The sequence below is a fragment of the Ornithodoros turicata genome, chromosome 1 (assembly GCF_037126465.1).
Source record: "Ornithodoros turicata isolate Travis chromosome 1, ASM3712646v1, whole genome shotgun sequence".
NCBI lineage: Eukaryota > Metazoa > Arthropoda > Arachnida > Ixodida > Argasidae > Ornithodoros > Ornithodoros turicata.
Genome location: NC_088201.1, coordinates 186398895 through 186417938, shown reverse-complemented (window position 1 = coordinate 186417938; position 19044 = coordinate 186398895). Strand labels below are relative to the sequence as shown.

The window sequence follows — 19044 nt, the reverse complement described above, 5'->3', positions numbered from 1 at the left end:
ACTTTCTCGATCTATGGTTAAGACCACTTCACAGGTTACTACTGTAACACACTCTGTTCTACTACAGTAATGTATATATTATATAGAGCATCCTTTCATTGTTTTATAGTTTGTAAATATTTCACCCACTTGCCCTTGGGTCATGTTGCCTTGTATATAGTGATACAATAGAAACTTCACATAGTGTATGTCAAGAGCAAACGTTGGCTCATGTAAATAGTTTGTTGCTGCTTTTTGTTCTGAGTCTCCCCAGCACTGTTCCTTTAACCTGCGTCAGTAAACACTTCATTTAGTAACTACTGGACTACCAACTTGTCTCTCAAACTTCCTAACCAAGGTTTCAGGAACACCATGTCATGGTAAAACCCGGTAAAGCGATAAACTACTGCGGCTGCCCAACTGACTGAGGTAGGGGACGTTTTTTTTTTCTTTTTGTGGACACTTCACATTCAGTTTAGGTAAAACACAAAGATGACATACATTCACAACAAGGTTTATTTATCAACGGGCAGCCGGTACCGCGGAAATACTGCGAAGGAATTAGCCGCTGTACGCAACACTTCACCGTGTACTATGAGGTCACATCCATGAGGATCATGTTTAACTGTTGCTGCATTCGATCAAACTTGTCAGTACGATCAAAACATGCTTTTGAATCCAATCACAGAAGCAAAACATTGTTTACAAACATTGTTTACAAACGACATTGTTTACAAACGTGTTCACCGGCGATCATGTGCGCCGCCATTTTACTGATCATGTGAGTGATGACGTTTGCGTAAACGTCAGGCCTGAACCGTCCCACAGTTCTTTGCGCAGGGTTGCACGCTCTTTTCAATGGCAAGGGATACGACAGGGCACCCCTGTGGTCCTGGGCCGACTTCTAAGGGAACTGTGCCAAGGAGTGGGATCCTCAAAACGCGATACACTGGTGGCCTCCAATGAGACAGCAGGAGAAGCACCTGTTGTGTGCGCGTGCATTTGTAACGGTTCCGATCGTAGTGTTACATACATGCGCGGCATGATGCGTGTTGAATTTCAGCACCGGTTTACTGAATTGTAGTCATCAGCAGTTATCCCAAATGTTCCACTGACACCTACTATTTTCAAAGCCTTTAGTCAGGTACACATGTGCACTTCGCAACTCGCACTGAATTTACCCTCAGGGCTGCCCTATGGCATAGCAGGCGCAGCATGGACTAAACCCACTAGATGTATGCCTGATGCGTGAGCTGAAGCAATAGTGTGTAATATAATGCGAAGCGAACTTGTTTTTGCCTTTTAGTGCCGCTTTAACGAGAGATGTCAATATTAGTTGAGGGAGCCGCTGATAACCTAGCAACTTCCACGTGAGACCTGGGTGATAGCACTGGAGATAAAAGAAGAGCAAGCGTTCTCGGAAAGTGATGGATTCATTTGTGCGGCGCTCACTTACGTGTGGATCCGGGAAGTGGTCCGGACGGCTGAGAGGTTTTCATGGAAGCCAATAAACGTTGTTCTTCATTCCATAATTGCTGTTTGTGTTCGTCGGGGTTACGGTGGGTTGGATACTGAACCACCCACGGTTTCTGGGCCGCTGTTCCCACATGCTCGAGTACTGGCAGTGGCAACTTCCGAGGGAGTACGTTGTCGCATGAGAAGAACGGATTGTGAAGAAGCAGGAGTCTCACCAGTGATGAAACACCACAGCGATTCTTCGAAAGCGACAATTATGAAGGTTGTCAGGACGCAGAATGTACGAGAGATTATGAATTCAAGTACAGTCTTCCCTCATTAATATGGACAATTTCGTCCCCGACCAAAATCGTCCATAAAGCGAATCGTTCATATTATCGAACACCAAGGAAATAACAAAAACAGTGCTGAAGATTTATTGAAAAGAATTTCCGAATTAGTGCCTACTTGAAGGCATACTTCGTTCTGCATTAGAAAAACATCGCCAATACATACAGCCTGCTGCTCATTGTCCTCAATGAATTTAAGAGTCGCCTCTAGTCCTGTCTGACGCATAACGGACATGACCGTTCGTTTGACATTGCTGACGGTCGTCAACACCAGTGCCTGACAACTTGCCTTGAAAACTTGCTGACTCTATTCCCGTAAGCTGCCGTGCGACTGCACCATGTTTAACTACAGGCTCCACTACTCTTTGCACCAGGATCAATTGCCCGTGGACGGGTTCGGAACAGTAATGACGTCATACAGGGTTTTCCAGGCTCTTCGTGTCCGCCAAAACCCCCTTAACTCTTACAGTCCTTGTAGACGGTTGCGAAAGAGGGGGCATAGCTCCCTACGCAACAGAACGTCCAACTTTAAAAAATTATTGCGTACAATGTAGGCAGAGGCTTGCCCTCCACACCGATACCGTACATAATAACGAGACAGAAATACTTGGACTACATATAGTTTGTACCGTGCTGGACAGTCCGTTGTCCAAAAAACGAGTTTTCATATTAACGAGACAAAAATGCATTGAAAGAGTTTTGTCCTCACAAAAATCGTCCATAATTCGAGTTGTCCATATTAACGAGGCACGACTGTATTGGGGACGAGCGCGAACGGTGGCGCCCCTCCCGCGGCGGCGGAACGAACTGCGCAGTGTGGATACAACGCCGTTCGCCAGCTTGCCAACGTACGTTTAGTTGAGTTCATAATGGTGTTCAGCGGACTGACAGCCCTGAACGTTGCCTGTCCCGAAGCGTGGTTATAGCCAGTGTCAAATGAGCATTAAATTCGTAATGAGTGTGTTCCTGTTTAAATTTATGCGTGCTAGAAATGTGCACGTGTGATGTACTGCTACGGACGGGCTTTGCCTTCCAGTTTCCCTATCGATGCCCACACCAGCTTACAGATGCGGATATATTTTTTTTTAAGCCTTCTTATCGGCCTTGAGCGCAGTGTCACAATTATCGTTTTGTTTGTCAGACTTGGTTAGCGCCAGTGTATTATGATTGATTACAATTATTTGGTGCAGTGCAGAATTACTCAGACAAATCCGGTTGCTCATTGCATCGTAAGGTTGGAACTGAATTGAAAGATAAAAAGCGGTGCCTCATAGAATGAGTGCAACTTGTAACAGTGCGTTTGAGGATTGTGATCATTAGCAGCCAGTACAGAGTGATTCAATACAGATAAACTTTCGAATGGTAATAATACTACTTTATTTCTATGGGGATCCTGCATTTACAACGAATATCGCATATAACGCAAAGTCCCCATGCTGGGTGGGGACTTTGTAGGTCCCCCATGTTGGATGGGGATTTGAGGATGTAGCAGCGCCATTTGGCTGTTTCTTTTTTCTTTTTTTCCTTGACGGGCTGTTTTACGGGTCTGAGCACTGAACAAGAGGGTATTTGAGGAACCATGTAATAAAGAGGAATCATGTACGGGTCTCCACTAAGCAATGAGAAACTAAGGGAAAGGAAAAAAAGGAGGGTTTTGCTACGAGCAAGTGGATCTCCTAATACGATACCCACAAGGGCACCCTGTGGAAATGCACACCTTACTATGCGGCAACAACAACAACATATAAATTATGATCATGACTGTTATGATTATTATTATTATGACACATTTTGCATACTCCTCTTTGTCCTGTAGTTTTTAGTATGTGTTCAGACTCGAGAGCTGACAGTCGTTCGTTTCTTCCCCAAAAACCCAGTGCGGTCCGAGTTCTTCCCTTTCAACAAAGTGTGCATTTTATGATTCCGCAGCATGGCAACGCTACGAGATATATGTTTTCATCAATGCTAGCAGTTTCCTTTCTGTTTTCGCTGGTGCACTGGTCTCCTGCACTGTGGAGTGTTTGAGGTCCTACGTACCACAACAAACAAAGTGCCTAGTTTTTCTGTTCAACCAGAGTGTAGCACCCCACTTATCGTCCCGTGTGAGTGCTCGGATAAGACCAGGCCTCCTCAGTCCACGTAACTCCGTGACAAAGCAGATTTCACCTTGTGTCCAGTCCCTCGTGTGAACCTGACATTATATCCATGTTTATCATGTGCTCAGAGAGTCGCCGTGCACCAAACGGACACCTTCAGCTGCACACTGTCATTGTCTGGGCGTCAAAACGTGGTTTGCCAAGACGAAAACAGTAAAACGGAGGAGCTACTCAGGATTAGGGTTGCGGAATGGGATCACACATTCTATTCCAATTCCATTCCGAGGAATGGATATTCGTGATAATTCCATTCATTTCAATTCTTCGGAATGAAAGGTATGGCAAATTCCCACTCCTGGAATACCTGGCAACCCCATTCCATTCCTTTAATTCCATCAACAAAAGAAAAGGGACCAGTAACCGTGCTGGGTAGCCCAGCAGTGCTGTAGAGGAGATTGACATTATCAATCATGGAAAAAGCAAAAAGACAAGGTTATTTCGCACTTGACCGCGTGGCACCAAGACCAGTCCATTCCAATTCCATACCTAGGACAGTTTCTGCCATTCCACTCCGGGACCTGATAAATCTGGAATGATTCCGGAATCACTCCAACCCTGGAGTGGCAACCAGTGATTTCCCCAGAAATTCACTGCTGGGGAAGTGCACTGAGTGTGGGGAGCTTTCAAGGGGTGTTATGCTTGGTGAAGGTTCCACTTAGGAAATTTTTCGTAGACACAGAAAGAATGATGGCACAATGGTGACATATCTGCGCAGCTTTCCCGTTTTATTTGTACATATTATTACGTTAGAACACAGTACATTAGCATACATATTCATTATGAACAGCGTTTCAGCATTAAGCTGCATAATTACACGACCGACAGAGAAAAAAAGACTAGCACCCTGCCTCACGAAGCTGAATAAATACTTAGCATCCAACGGTGAAAACCTTAGACGAAACAAGCAGGATACCTCACCTGATTGAGTTGGGCGCAAATGGTTCTTGACGATCCACATTGAGTTTGCGTGCCCGTACGCATTTCCGCTCGTATATGCGAGCAATACGTACATTGAACAGTCACTTTCAAATGATTTTGGACAAATGCATGGTACGATCATCTGCATGACTGTGGTCCTACAGCCCAAGTTTGACAGAACAGGATGTAATTCGCTGCGCCGGACTCACTACCAGAACATGTTGGTGGCCGAGCTGGGTGGGGTCACCTGAGAAATTTCAGGGGGGGGGGGGGGGGGGGCAGGGAAGGAAATCCGCCACCCTGGTCAGGACCATGCTACCTACATCGTCTATCTATCAGCTCGCACAAATCCTAGGAATCCGCGAACATGCTAGGCAATACAAGGTTCCAACAGCTACAACACGACACCATTATTGTAACTTAAGTTATCGTTGTTGTACCTTTATCCGGTAGTTTGTGTTATCCTTGGTGTAACTCTGGCAGGCACTTTGTGTTACCGCTGGTGCAACGCAAGCCGCAATCAATAATGTTTCTTGTGGCTAATTAAGTCTTAATGACTCCGCTTAAGCAAATGGAACAATTCTGGCATTCATTTCGTGCGTTCCAGTTTCAAGAGGATATAGCAGCAAAATCAAAAGGTTCTTTGTTGTGCATGGGCTGAATTCAACCACTCGTGAACACGCGTCCTTCATGACGTGCCTAATATAAACAAAGAGGTGACACCTTGAAGGAAAGTGATCGGGCAAGTATCAACGAAAGGGAAATCATTTGACAGTATCGTCGTAGCGTTGCCTGCTTCACAAATTTTCGTGAATAGCGGTTACGCACCCGCAGTAATCCCAAGAAGCCCAGAGAACTCACCTCTTTTTTTTTTTCGATTTCCCGGTAAAACAGACGATACGGTGGTCCTGTGTTCTCTCTTGGTGAGGTTGGAATCACCTTGCAACCATTTCTTCAGAAGAAACAGAACAGAACGTACGTTTTCAACAGAAACAAACGCTTTGGTTGCGCACTTCCCAAACATTTCCGGTGCTCGTACAGGGAACACTGCAAAAGTATGACATGTCACTGTCGTGGCACTGTACAGACAGCTTTCCTTCTTGCACTGGAAAAAAATAGAGCTGAAAATGCTCACAGCATTTTTATTTCACAATGGAAGCACAGGCCGCTAAGCGCCATACAAAAGTGAAATGCCAAACCACGTGAAACAGCGTCGACAGCATCGCGTTATAAAAACCCATGGAGGAAGGAAACACAAGGAGCGGCTCTTCCCTCCAGACTAGCGTAGCCACCCTCTAGCGGTCGCTCGGGTCAAAATCGCCATTGCTTCCTGTCCACCACGTGATCCCCTCTAAAGTTTCGGTTTTGCAAGGCTTTGTTTCTCGCGCTGCTGTCCGTATGATTTTGCTTCTTGGAAGTAATTTATTGTGAAAATGTGAGCACCCTCGTAGAAACGACGTATGGTAATGTGTTCCTGTCCCGGCTGCGGCTCTCGTTGAACTGAAATCAGCTCTGTCACGGGAACGCGTTTTGTTCGTAAGTACACGGTAACTTGCTTTAGTCGCCCGTGTGTCTTCGAGTCATCTTGAATTGTTCATTTGGGACCTCAGACTCTGCCGCAGATTCATTTCATATCTTCAGTTGTTGTACAAATCTGATTAATGGAACGGCATTCTTAACCACTTAGTCAAGAAAAGTACATACGTTGGAAGTAACCGTTGCCACACGTGATGTTTCCGGTCCCGCGTACTCCTTTTGCGTTCTGCACACTGTGACTGGTCTTCTAATAGAACAGTAAACATTCGTAACACACAGAAATAAAGTGCAAGCACGCGTTCAACGTACTACTGCCACCTGAACTGCAACACAACTACAGCTCGCGTCGTCTGCTTTGCTGGAGCCATGCGGTCTGGAGGGTCACGTGAGCGGTCACGTGGTAGACAGGAGCATCCCAGAATGCAATGCGAGGCCGGCTACGCTCGTCCCGATAGAAAACTGTCGGGGGGGCCGCTCCTTGTGTTTCCTTCCTCCATGTAAAAACCCCTATCCAAGCCCCGATCTTTGACGATGGCGATAACGATGCTGATTCATGTCAATGACTAGGAGTAGTCCACCACACTGCACTTTTTTGTCCACGCATTTAATCCAAGGTATATGCTCCATATAAAACTCAGAAAAGAGATACAGAAAGGACGTTAGTGCACAAATTAGTCCGGCAAAGCCCTGTTTGTGCTCGCTTTTTCGTGAGAGCAGCCGAAATTGTTAAATAGCGATGTAGCAGACGACATCGAGTTGTCATTATGTAAAACATAACTTTCTTAACGTGATTTGAAAAATATTCACTGGGCAGCGTGCAACAACAAAGTAGGGCCTAGAGAACTATAAAAAAATAATCAGCTGTTGACAAATGCTAAGTCATCCAGCCATTCAAACGACAGCGCGTGAAACGTTCTCATATCAGGCCGTTGGCGAGTGTCGTATTTCACGGTGTACAACGTGCACGGCAATACGTCCAGCCGTACCAATATTCGTGGTAGTCAGTGCGTCCCATTCGGCAGTGCGAGTTACACAGATGATTTGCGATTTAAAGTAACCAACGATTGCACTTAGCGCGCGTTGTGCCGCACGCGCCACAAGCTGACGGCGATTGATCGCTGCTTCGGCTTGTCCACTTGAATCTTTGAAATTCTTCAGTTGCCGACGGAGGGTTATGTCAGGGATACCGGTCGACAACAGGGACTAAGAGGCACTGGCACTATGTACAGGGTGTTTGCTTTTATGCTTTACAGAATTTTTATAAAAAATATTTGACAGCAACGCAGATGTCATTTTTGCGGTTGAGTTATACGACCAGGTGGACATGATATCGAAGAAAGTGTGCGACTACAAGACGACGAATTACCTAAAATTCATTACTTTTTAGTTAGGGGATTTCGGCCACAGACGAGGTAGTAAGAATCAGAGACTTTCCTCGTTGGAAATTGTGGTGAATGAGCCTGTTCACCTCACGGTGAGCTGGCCTACACCTGGTGTGGGGAGCATAGTGGGAAACATCGAGACACAGGCACAACAGAGGGTTTTAAACGTGATTTTACTCCCTTGGAGGTATTGGCTGCCAGGGATATCGCCGGACTGATGGAGAACCCTCGTACGACGTGACAGTGAGGCGGCAGCTGGGATAGATCGGGAAGTGCAGGGGAGGTTGTAGTCCACCAGGGGCCGGTGTCTGCAAGGTCTGCGGTTCGAGCCAGAAGTTTCGTCCAATTCTTTTCCAGCGAAGCCAGTCTGCACCCTCTCTCGAGTTGCACCTGCAAGGAACTCCCGCCGCCGCTTCTCTTCGTCCTTCTTCCGCGCTCCCATGCACCAGCGCCACCACAAAAGCCATCCATGTTTAAAGGAGCATGGAGGGACTTGGAACATATTTTTCTGCTGTTCCCCCCGACTCCTTCCTGCTGTCCTCTCTGCATCTGTCCACATCTGTGCTCTGCTCACAGCCACAGTTGCGTCGCGGCGCTAACGCGGAGTTACAAAAAAAACATTCAAGAACCGCCACGCAAAATATTTCCTTTGGGAAGTGCCAATTCACTGAAATGCACATGCTGTGCAAGAGAGCACGCAGCGGCGACGACGTCGTCCAACGGCTCCTCGCCTCTCGTGACATCAGACTGGCAGAGGGGCCACCTAGAATCATTCGCTAGCGAGAGCGACCAGTCGAGATGCGAGAGGGGCGGCGCAAAACGTGACTGCAAAAAAAAAAAAGAAAAAAGAAAGCTCCCCCAGCAGCACAATGTACTGAAAGTCGAGTGCAATAGGGGTGGACGGTATGTGTCTTATCGATGTTCCTTAGTTTCACGAGTCTGTTCAAGGCCTTCCACCTACCGGTCCACCCCTATTGCACCCGACTTTCAATACATTTTGCTGCTTGGGTCCCCTCGTTATTGGCAATGATGTTGAAGACTTGCAGCCGAGGAGAGCAGGTTTTCTGACCCACGACATTGAAAGCTTCTCTTGCGCTCCGGGCTGCACTCGCAGCTTTTGTGCGAATGTGGTTCCCCGGGCTCGTAATCCTAATTTCTAGTTCTCCCGACGTATTTGCTCTCGAGTCTTTCCATGCGACTGGCAACGCAGGGAGCATATCCAACACCACCTAGATAGAGAAAGTCTGCTCGGTCGTCGATGTAACGTAACAACTTTAGGTCAGCCGATCAGGATCATGTTCTCCACAAGGGCTCGAAACCGTTATTTTTGGGGGGTTCGGTTCAAGTTCCTGTTCAAGGTTATCGGTTCGAGTTCAGCGCAACCAAAATAATGGTTTGAACCGATATTAATCAGTCCGAACCGGTTTACGTTTGCTGTGCTAATCACTGAGAGGGTGAGAATTAATATCAGGTTCCGGCGATGGTTTGTTCCTTCTTTCATCCTCCTACTCCCTTGCCTCTACACTTCATAGGTACAAGGTAGTTGTAGGTGCTGCTTCATAGGTGCTAGCTGTACGCCATTTTCCCAGCACTTTTTGGTGCAGTAAAGATTATCTGCTCAGATAATCGTTTACTTCACAAAAAGCACCAGTGAACTCCATCGCAAAAGGCTATCGCCAATTTCAAAAGAAAAGAGAGAGAGACAAGAAAGCGGCCACGTGATCGATAGGCGTATCCCAGAGTCCCATGCGCAGGCCGACACGTTGCTGTCCGCTGAAAAGAGGGCGCCGCACCTGTGTTTTCTCCCTCCCTGCTGGGTCTGGACCACACGCCAAATTCTTTACCGTAGTCCCTATAGAGTTCTGAGTTGCTCGCGGATATTACTTTGTGACAGAGAGTCGAACCGAAACGTTTATTGGTTCGGTTCGGGTTTAGGCTTGACAATAAGGGTTCAGTTCCGGTTCAGCTCCGGAAGGCAACTGTAATGGTTCGAACCGGTTTTTTCCAAACGGTTCGGTTCCTGAAGCGGTTGAGGGGCTGGGTCCCTGAAGCGGGTGGGAATAAAGCACAACAGGCATGTTAGATCAAACTTTCGTTTGTGTGGTATAGTTCTTGAAGTGGACAGGATGGCGTCAACAGTCCTTCAAGATTTTGAAAGATCATGTGCGATATGAAAGACATGATTAATAGTGGTTAGGAGAGGAGGATAACCATGAATTACCAGTTTAGGTTGACTGCTACAGCACTTAGCTCGTGTCGCCTTAGTTAGCTAACCCACCGCGTTGTTTACATAATCTCGGCAGGAATATAACAGTCAATTAGCCAAGCCTGTTCTCTTGTCCTAAGACTTTTAAGTCATGAGGATGATGATGATGGTGGTGATTATTATTATTATTATTATTATTATTATTATTATGTCATTACTGATTAGCAGTCAGTAGACACGAATACACGTTAAGCAGCTAACGACGCTTCATGACATTTCAAGCAGCTGCTACGTTCGGTAGCCGTTACTTCATGAGCATGACATGACGTTTCGTTCTTTCGACGCTATCATGGTAGTTGGATTGGCTGATTTTAGTTCCCAGGCATGAAGTTGACGTTTTTTAATTAAATTGGATTTGAATGACGCCATTCCGAGCTCGGGGTCTTTATGTAAAAGGCACGTTAACGTGTTATCACTAACCGCCACCGTGCTACCATGTCGCCGTAGAGTGAAGTATCTGCGGAACAAAGACAGCACGGGCAAGACTAAGTGCAAACAGAGAAGATCGACCCATTTTCGACGCATTGGCGATTCTTAAATGCGATGTCAGTGCATATATTTGTTTTCACCTCTTTAATTTCAAATGTACAAAGAAAATCAACTTTGGTATGTTTGTTCGTTGTTCCTTCTGACCATGAGGGTGGCTGACCCTTTACTTTGTAAGTGGCTTATAAGTAAGCTCACACGCGATATGTGTCAACGATCAGTTCTGCAGTTAGGGTAGACACCTTGTATAGCTGTGTCTGTCACTTCATGAATGCTACCCAACGCTGTCGTTGATTCCTAATAGGGTTTATTCACTGACGTCACCTCGCCGCCATACTGTAGGTCCCTCGAAGTTATTTACCCGCATTCGTACACTGCCATGTGCTTTGTGGATGACTTTTAACGACGAAAACATGGAAATTACTTGAATATGCGCAAATCACATATTACAATAGTTTTCAAATGCCAAATATACGGTGACTGCAGTAGTAGTGTATCAGCTCAAGTATCCGGAAACTCACATCTTCGTCTGGACGCCATTAATTAGCAATTAGAGCAATTTGGGACCCCCCCCCACAGTAATTAGGATAATTCAGGGAGTCATTACACTAATTGGGGATCATCTAAGACACGTCCAGACCACTGTGTGAGTTTCCGGCTACTTGAGCTGATAAAAAATAAAAAATAGGTAGAAAATAAAATGAAAAGATAGAGATAGAGTGGAGAGAAGGAGTTTAGTTGAAGATCAACGACGCCATCTTGTAGAAAGCGGTCCGGAACGGCCGCTGACTGTCGCTGGGCGACGGAGCACGGAGGCAGGTTGCAAAGCATCGCAGCACCAGTTCCGGACATCCTGTGACGTCAGCTGTGACGTCATCATGGCATGTCTGGGCAAGTTAGGACAGCTCTGGACATGCAAGGAGAAAAACACTCGTAATACAGAGGCTGGGAAAGCAAGAGTATGCAAACCATCAATAGCTAACAAGAAAAAACAATTAGTTACACAACAAATGAGCCCACCAGAACAGGAGCGCAGAACGATGCGACTGCTCCATCCGAGAGGCAGGCAGAAACTGACTCGTAATGCTTTTTTGTCCTGTATAAAGCCCCGCAGCTGCACCCCCTAGCGGTTACTTTCTCAACTAATCTCACAACAAAATTATTAAGAATCACGCCAGCACTACTGCCGTTCCCAAGGCAGAAGATGATAGAAAATGCCGGGGATGCCCGGTCAACAGCAACCAGCACTGGCACGAAAATCGCAAACAAAGCGGGAACAAAGTTGACGAAAGCATTAGTTACACAACAAATCACCTCACCACAGCAGGAGCGCAGACCGATGCGACTGCTCTCCGTGACAACCAGCCAGAAACTGAGCGAGCGCGGGGAGTGCACGTCTTCTCCCAACGAGAGATAGAGGTGGACTGACGGAAGCGCCACTCTACGGGTGCTACGCATGCGCGCGCTCGTGGCGCCCTCTGCGCGCTCCTACCGCCACCTGCGAGAGGCTAAGTGAGAAGAGCATTCCTGCGCCCCCTGCTGGCCGTTCTCATTGGTCCAGACATCATCCTATTGTCTCAGGGCTACCCTGTTTTTTTTTCCAATAATGCTCCTTTGGTCAATCTGCAGTGAAGCCACGGTATGACGTCATCATGCACCTGCGTGCGCTCTAGACAGGGAAACCTATTATTTATTGAATAGCTATCCCAAGATTATTTCCTCTATTGTTCTATAACGATTGAATAGGAAACTATTGCAGAAGAGCACCATGCATGAAAGCTGATCGTAGGAATTCCAAAGTCTTACTAAATGAGACTTGCAAAAGAACAAAATATCCTAACACGTAACTCCATCAACGACAAATAAGAGGACTAGGCACTCAACAAATCAACAAAGAGTACGGGTAAACAGGAGCGCAGAACTCAGGGCAGCACTATTGTCAAGACAACAATGTTCCTTGTCAAAAGAGAAAAAAATACTAAGCGTCAACAAAGGAAAGCATGCATATCGGGGCATGTCAGGACAAATCGTACGACTGCTGGGCAACAGAGGAAAACAAACACTTGAACAGAGTGAAAAAGGCACTCACCATCATTTTTCCTGTTCACAGCATTCCCTCATTGTAAATCCGCTCGTCACAAAATCCACCTGCATCGTCGAACACCATTCACCAGTGACGAACCACATCCGCACCCCATCAGAGGCAGACAGAACCCCACCGAAGCTACGCTCTTCCACTGACGGCCAACGCCAGGAGCACAATTTGCGTGTCGAGACCCGTCAGTGTCCAAGGGAGAAGTGAATCCTTGCGCCCCCTGCTGGCGGTTCTCATTGGTCGTGACGTCATCCTATTGTCTCAGGGCTACCCTGTTTTTTTCCACTAATGCTCCTTTGGTCAATCTGCAGTGAAGCCACGGTATGACTGTCATCATGCACCTGCGTGGCTCAAGGACGTGTGCGCTCTAGACAGGGGACCTATTATTTATTGAATCACTATCCCAAGATTATTTCCTTTATTCTTCTATAACGATTGCATAGGAAACTATTGCAGAAGAGCACCATAGACAAGAGGAGATTGTAGCATTTCATTCCCAAAGTCTTACTGTACAGGAAAAAAAATGGTTCAGCAAGACATAAAGTCACACACCTGTCCCCCTCGCGGTTACTCTCTGAACTAAATGAATCGCAAAATTATTAAGAATAGCTCTACTCCCATTCAAGGCAGCACTATCGTCAAGAATATGCCTTGTACAAAAAGAAAAAAACTACATGTAGAAGGAAAGCATGTCAGAACAAGCCCAGGCATGTCAGCACATGTTTGTCAGACAAGGGGGGAAAAAGCGAAAAGAAACAAAGAAGGAAACCAGCATCAAACTATTTCTTCTTATTCAAAAACAGTGCTCATCATAAATCTGCCCAGGACAATACACACTATTTTTCTATTGCCACACTTTTTTTCAGTAACGGTCAATGCATTGCTACAGACTGCGTGACGTCATCACATCCTGTCTGAAGAAGACACCGACAAAGACTCCTATTATTTATTGAATCGCAAGATTATTTCCTTTGTCCTACTCTTAATGACATTGGTTCTCTCATTAAAATTCAACAAAAAAGCACCCCGCATATTAACGATTTTCACCCCAAAGGCTCATCATGGTCATTACAATTACAGTAAACTGCCACTGCTCTTTTAAAATAATAAGTGAGACTACTCAACATCACCTCCAGGCTTATGTAATACGTGACCCTTTCTATGCTCATACATTCGTTGTCTGAGGCTACACCTGCGAGCAAAAAAGGCGCGGAAGCCGGGTGGGCAAAGTTCCATTCGCGCATTGCGAGCATAATGGCGGGAAAGCCTGGGAGCAAAGTTCTATTCGCGCATTCCAAAGCACAAGACAGAACGCCTTTACGGGAACACGATAGCATTCCTATACTATATTAATGATTATTGCATTGCGGTTTAGAAAAACTACAACTAAACTATAATTTTAGGAGCCCAACTTTCTATGGAAACTATAATTGCCCTATTACTTGGATCGCTACTAATGAAGCGCACCAAATTTTTCTCTCTTCCCATTTCAGCCTTGTCATGCAGGGAAGCAGACTCATATCCAAAATAATTAATTTACACTGAGGGTGCCGTGCTTCAGGAATTCCTATCCTGCGCTCAGATGCAAGCATTTCTTCACGGATACCTTTAACAGCTGACTTCCTCAACATATCGAACACCCAACAAAATCAAACAAAGAATCAGAGAAACCCTCTTCTCAGCTGCACCATGCGACTTTCTTCTGCGTAAAATCGGTGATTTGAAGAAGAGAGCAGCGAAAAATTGCACGCGCTTGTGCTCGACCTGAAGCATATGCCAATAAACCAAGAAAAAGGCACTCATGTCTGGTATCTGATAGTGCCACATACACAGACGCATTGCCCTTGCGTAAAGAAAGCACAGGACACGGATACACAAATTTCCTTAGGTGAGCAGGGAAAAGGCTTAAGACCACAGGTCACGACACATCGCCACGCGGCTAGCACAACATGACACCAACAAGATACTAGCAGCGGGAAGAACTGCAACACTGCTAAACAAGTCCAGACATGCCACGATGGCGTCACAAATCAGGAAGAAAAAAAAAGAAAAAAAAAGCACACGCACGCACGCACAGAGGACAACGCATTAAACACACGGAGCGCTCAGGAATAATCGTAGCGTCACCGCACATCGCTACGAAGCTAAACGTCTCACACAAGACGACACCAACAAGGTATTAGCGAAGGGTAAAAATTGCAACACTACCGAACAAGTCCAGACATGCGACATCGCATACAAAACACTGCTCATCGGGGAAAAGGCCTAAGCCTGCGGCGGATCATCATAGAGCGTACACAACTTCATTTTTTCTATTTTGCGTAAACTAAACGCGGTCTGCTTGGAAAACGACGTACAAATTTTCTTAACGAGCAGAGAAATATTTCTACTCCGTGCTCAGATACCAGCATTTCTGCTCAAAAACCTGCAAAATTAAACACTGCTTACTTCGTCAAGATATCTAACAAAATCAAACAAACAACCCCACTTCCACTGGTAGAACACTATTCAGCTTTTACGCAGGAGGCTTTCTTCTACATAAAAAGTAGAGAAAATAAGAAAAGAGCAGCGAAATATTACACGCACATTTGCTTGACTTAAAAAACCTGAAGCATATGCCAATAAACCAAGAAAAAGACACTCATGTCTGGTATCTGATAGTGCCACATACACAGACGCATTGCCCTTGCGTAAAGAAAGCACAGGACAGGGATACACAAATTTCCTTAGGTGAGCAGGGAAAAGGCAGAAGACCTCAGGTCACCACACATCGCCACGCGGCTAGCACAACATGACAGCAACAAGATACTAGCAGCGGGAAGAACTGCAACACTGCTAAACAAGTCCAGACATGCCACGATGACGTCACAAATCAGGAGAAAAAAAAAGCACACGCATGCACGCACAGAGGACAACGCATTAAACACACGGAGCGCTCAGGAATAATCGTAGCGTTACCGCACATCGCTACGAAGCTCAACGTCTAACACAAGACGACGACAACAACCAGATATTAACGAAGGGTAAAAATTGCAACACTGAACAAGTCCAGACATGCGACATCGCATACAAAACACTGCTCATCGGGGAAAAGGCCTAAGCCTGCGGCGGATCATCATAGAGCATACACAACTTCATTTTTCTATTTTGCGTAAACTAAACGTGGTCTGCTTGGAAAACGACGTACAAATTTTCTTAGGGAGCAGAGAAATATAGAAATTTGTACTCCGTGCTCAGATACCAGCATTTCTGCTCAAAAACCTGCAAAATTAAGCTCTGCTTACTTCGTTAAGATATCGAACACCCAACAAAATCAAACAAACAACCCCACTTCCACTGGTAGAACACTATTCAGCTTTTACGCAGGAGGCTTTCTTCTACATAAAAAGTAGAGAAAATAAGAAAAGAGCAGCGTAATATTACACGCACTTTTGCTCGCATAGCTATAAGAGAAAAAAATAAATAAAATAACGACGCACACGCTAATAAACTGTGACAAAGACACCCATTTCTGCTATCAGATAATTATTGCATAATGCTAAATACTCATTTGCATTGGCCCTGCGTGAAGAAACCACAGGACAGGGATACACAATCTATCTTAAGCGAGCACGGAAAGTCACTTCTACTCGAACAGCTTAATACCATAAAGTCTGAATTTTTGCAAAGAAAATAAAGCCTGAACAGCGCTACGAAGGTGACAGACACATACTAACAAACAAACAAACACTTCTTCGAGTCTGTATTATCTTTTAAAAATAACGAAAGCACACATAAAAAAAATCAAATCGGCTAGGTAGCCTACCAGACGTTGTGCCTTAACGTTGGCTGCACGCAATGTGCGAAAGCATGCTGTGAAGCCAACTTGCGGTTTTGCTGGATGCACATGAAGTCCGATTCCAATTGGAAATCGCGCTAAGGACGTGCCAAACGTGGAATTTTCGCAAGATTAATCCCAATACCTGGAATTCTGTTCATTTTAGCGGGAATGCTGGCGCTTGTGCTCCATTATTCGAAATTTTCGAATATTCGAATTTCTCGATTATCAAATTTTCGAATACGAATAGGGTTCGAATATCAACAATATTCGAACAATATTCGAAATTTCGAATATTCGCACACCTCTAGTGAATACTGACACTCACGATATATAACAAAAAACAAACAAATTCCATTCTCATGAACTCTCTCCTCTGCCGAGCGGCTTTCTCCTGCTCTACCTGGATGCTGACTTTTTCCCCCCTCACCTACAGTCTGAGTAAAAACAGTGACAGAAGAAAAGAACCGCGAAAAATTACACGCATTTGTGTCACAGGACATGGATACACAAATTTCCTTAAGTGAGCAGGGAAAAGGCTTAAGTCGGTACCGCTCAGAAATAATCGGAGAATCACCGCGTATCGCTACGCGGCTAGCGCTTGAACAGCGCTACGAACGTGACAGATACATACTAACAAACAAACAAACAACAGCAGGACCGGCGTCGGGCACTCATAAAATACCCTGGCCAAAACAAAGACTTCGCCAGGTTCGCGAGGCAATTCCATTAAAAACGCTCGTCCTATCCTACAGATAGCAATGCAAACGCGACTGCCCTTATTTTTTAAACCACTATTTCACGCAATAGTACATAAATGTATCACTCGTGCCACACGAAAAGGCAAACACTTACTTGTCAAGTGGGGTCCCAGCGCGTGCGCGCGCGCACACACACAGGCACACACACACACACACACACACTAACATTTTCACACTCACGAACACAAAGCCTATTTTCACAACCACATAAATCCAGGTCAATAATTATCCTGCCATCGTCAAAAGACGGCACAGACATGTATGCTTACGCAAGACAATCGGTCCTCGTTCCGGATGTAATAGGTATCGTCACTCGGCCGGCGCGAACCAATAAAGAAAGAAAGGAATGCATGTTCGCTATACGAAGAAAACGGTGCCGTGCTTCTACGCAGCGATCATTATACAGACGCGTAAATGTGAACATCATTCGCTACACACTGTAGCTCTCATCATTTTTAAACCAAACCGTGTTCATAGGTCTTCACTAAATAGGTGAGCCGATAATGACTCCAAATAAAATAAAATAAAATAATCATTCCAGCATCGCTGGCTGCAAGCTTGGGTACCCAACAGAGCAGCGCGCTCCTAACAACACGCCTTGGGCTGACCTTACACACCCGAAGCCTTTTCTGAATGCATTCTGCCGGCGCTGAATAAAAGATTTATCGCGAGGGTACTACGATGTCAGCTCTGTTGCTGTTTAAGTGATAAAACAGTGCGCCCGAACCGCGAAGCGCGCGCGCGGGCCCGGTCTCGCGGTTTGGACTCGCGACGCGTGCGATTCCCCGCGGCGCGAGCGCAACGCGGACCCGTTCTCGCGGTTTGGACGCGCGCGATTGCCCGAGTAAGCGCACTGTTTTATCACTTAAACAGCAACAGAGCTGACATCGTAGTACCCTCGCGATAAATCTTTTATTCAGCGCCGGCAGAATGCATTCAGAAAAGGCTTCGGGTGTGTAAGGTCAGCCCAAGGCGTGTTGATAGGAGCGCGCTGCTCTGTTGGGTACCCAAGCTTGCAGCCAGCGATGCTGGAATGATTATTTTATTTTATTTTATTTGGAGTCATTATCGGCTCACCTATTTAGTGAAGACCTATGAACACGGTTTGGTTTAAAAATGATGAGAGCTACAGTGTGTAGCGAATGATGTTCACATTTACGCGTCTGTATAATGATCGCTGCGTAGAAGCACGGCACCGTTTTCTTCGTATAGCGAACATGCATTCCTTTCTTTCTTTATTGGTTCGCGCCGGCCGAGTGACGATATCCTATTACATCCGGAACGAGGACCGATTGTCTTGCGTAAGCATACATGTCTGTGCCGTCTTTTGACGATGGCAGGATAATTATTGACCTGGATTTATGTGGTTGTGAAAATAGGCTTTGTGTTCGTGAGTGTGAAAATGTTGGTGTGTGTGTGTGTGTGCCTGTGTGTGTGCGCGCGCGCACGCGCTGGGACCCCACTTGACAAGTAAGTGTTTGCCTTTTCGTGTGGCACGAGTGATACATTTATGTACTATTGCGTGAAATAGTGGTTTAAAAAATAAGGGCAGTCGCGTTTGCATTGCTATCTGTAGGATAGGACGAGCGTTTTTAATGGAATTGCCTCGCGAACCTGGCGAAGTCTTTGTTTTGGCCAGGGTATTTTATGAGTGCCCGACGCCGGTCCTGCTGTTGTTTGTTTGTTTGTTAGTATGTATCTGTCACGTTCGTAGCGCTGTTCAAGCGCTAGCCGCGTAGCGATACGCGGTGATTCTCCGATTATTCCTGAGCGGTACCGACTTAAGCCTTTTCCCTGCTCACTTAAGGAAATTTGTGTATCCCTGTCCTGTGACACAAATGCG

At 45.8% G+C, this 19044-nt stretch overlaps 1 long non-coding RNA gene across 1 annotated transcript; it reads right to left on the bottom strand.

Annotated features, from left to right (window-relative positions):
- Positions 1 to 11133: 11133 nt before the first annotated feature.
- LOC135374105 (uncharacterized) lies at positions 11134 to 17348 on the bottom strand. The gene is made up of 3 exons (XR_010416758.1): positions 17296 to 17348; positions 12618 to 12928; positions 11134 to 11435 (listed from the first exon to the last, which is right to left on the bottom strand). It is a non-coding gene; the product is annotated as an uncharacterized LOC135374105 (long non-coding RNA).
- Between the last annotated feature and the right edge of the window lie 1696 nt (positions 17349 to 19044).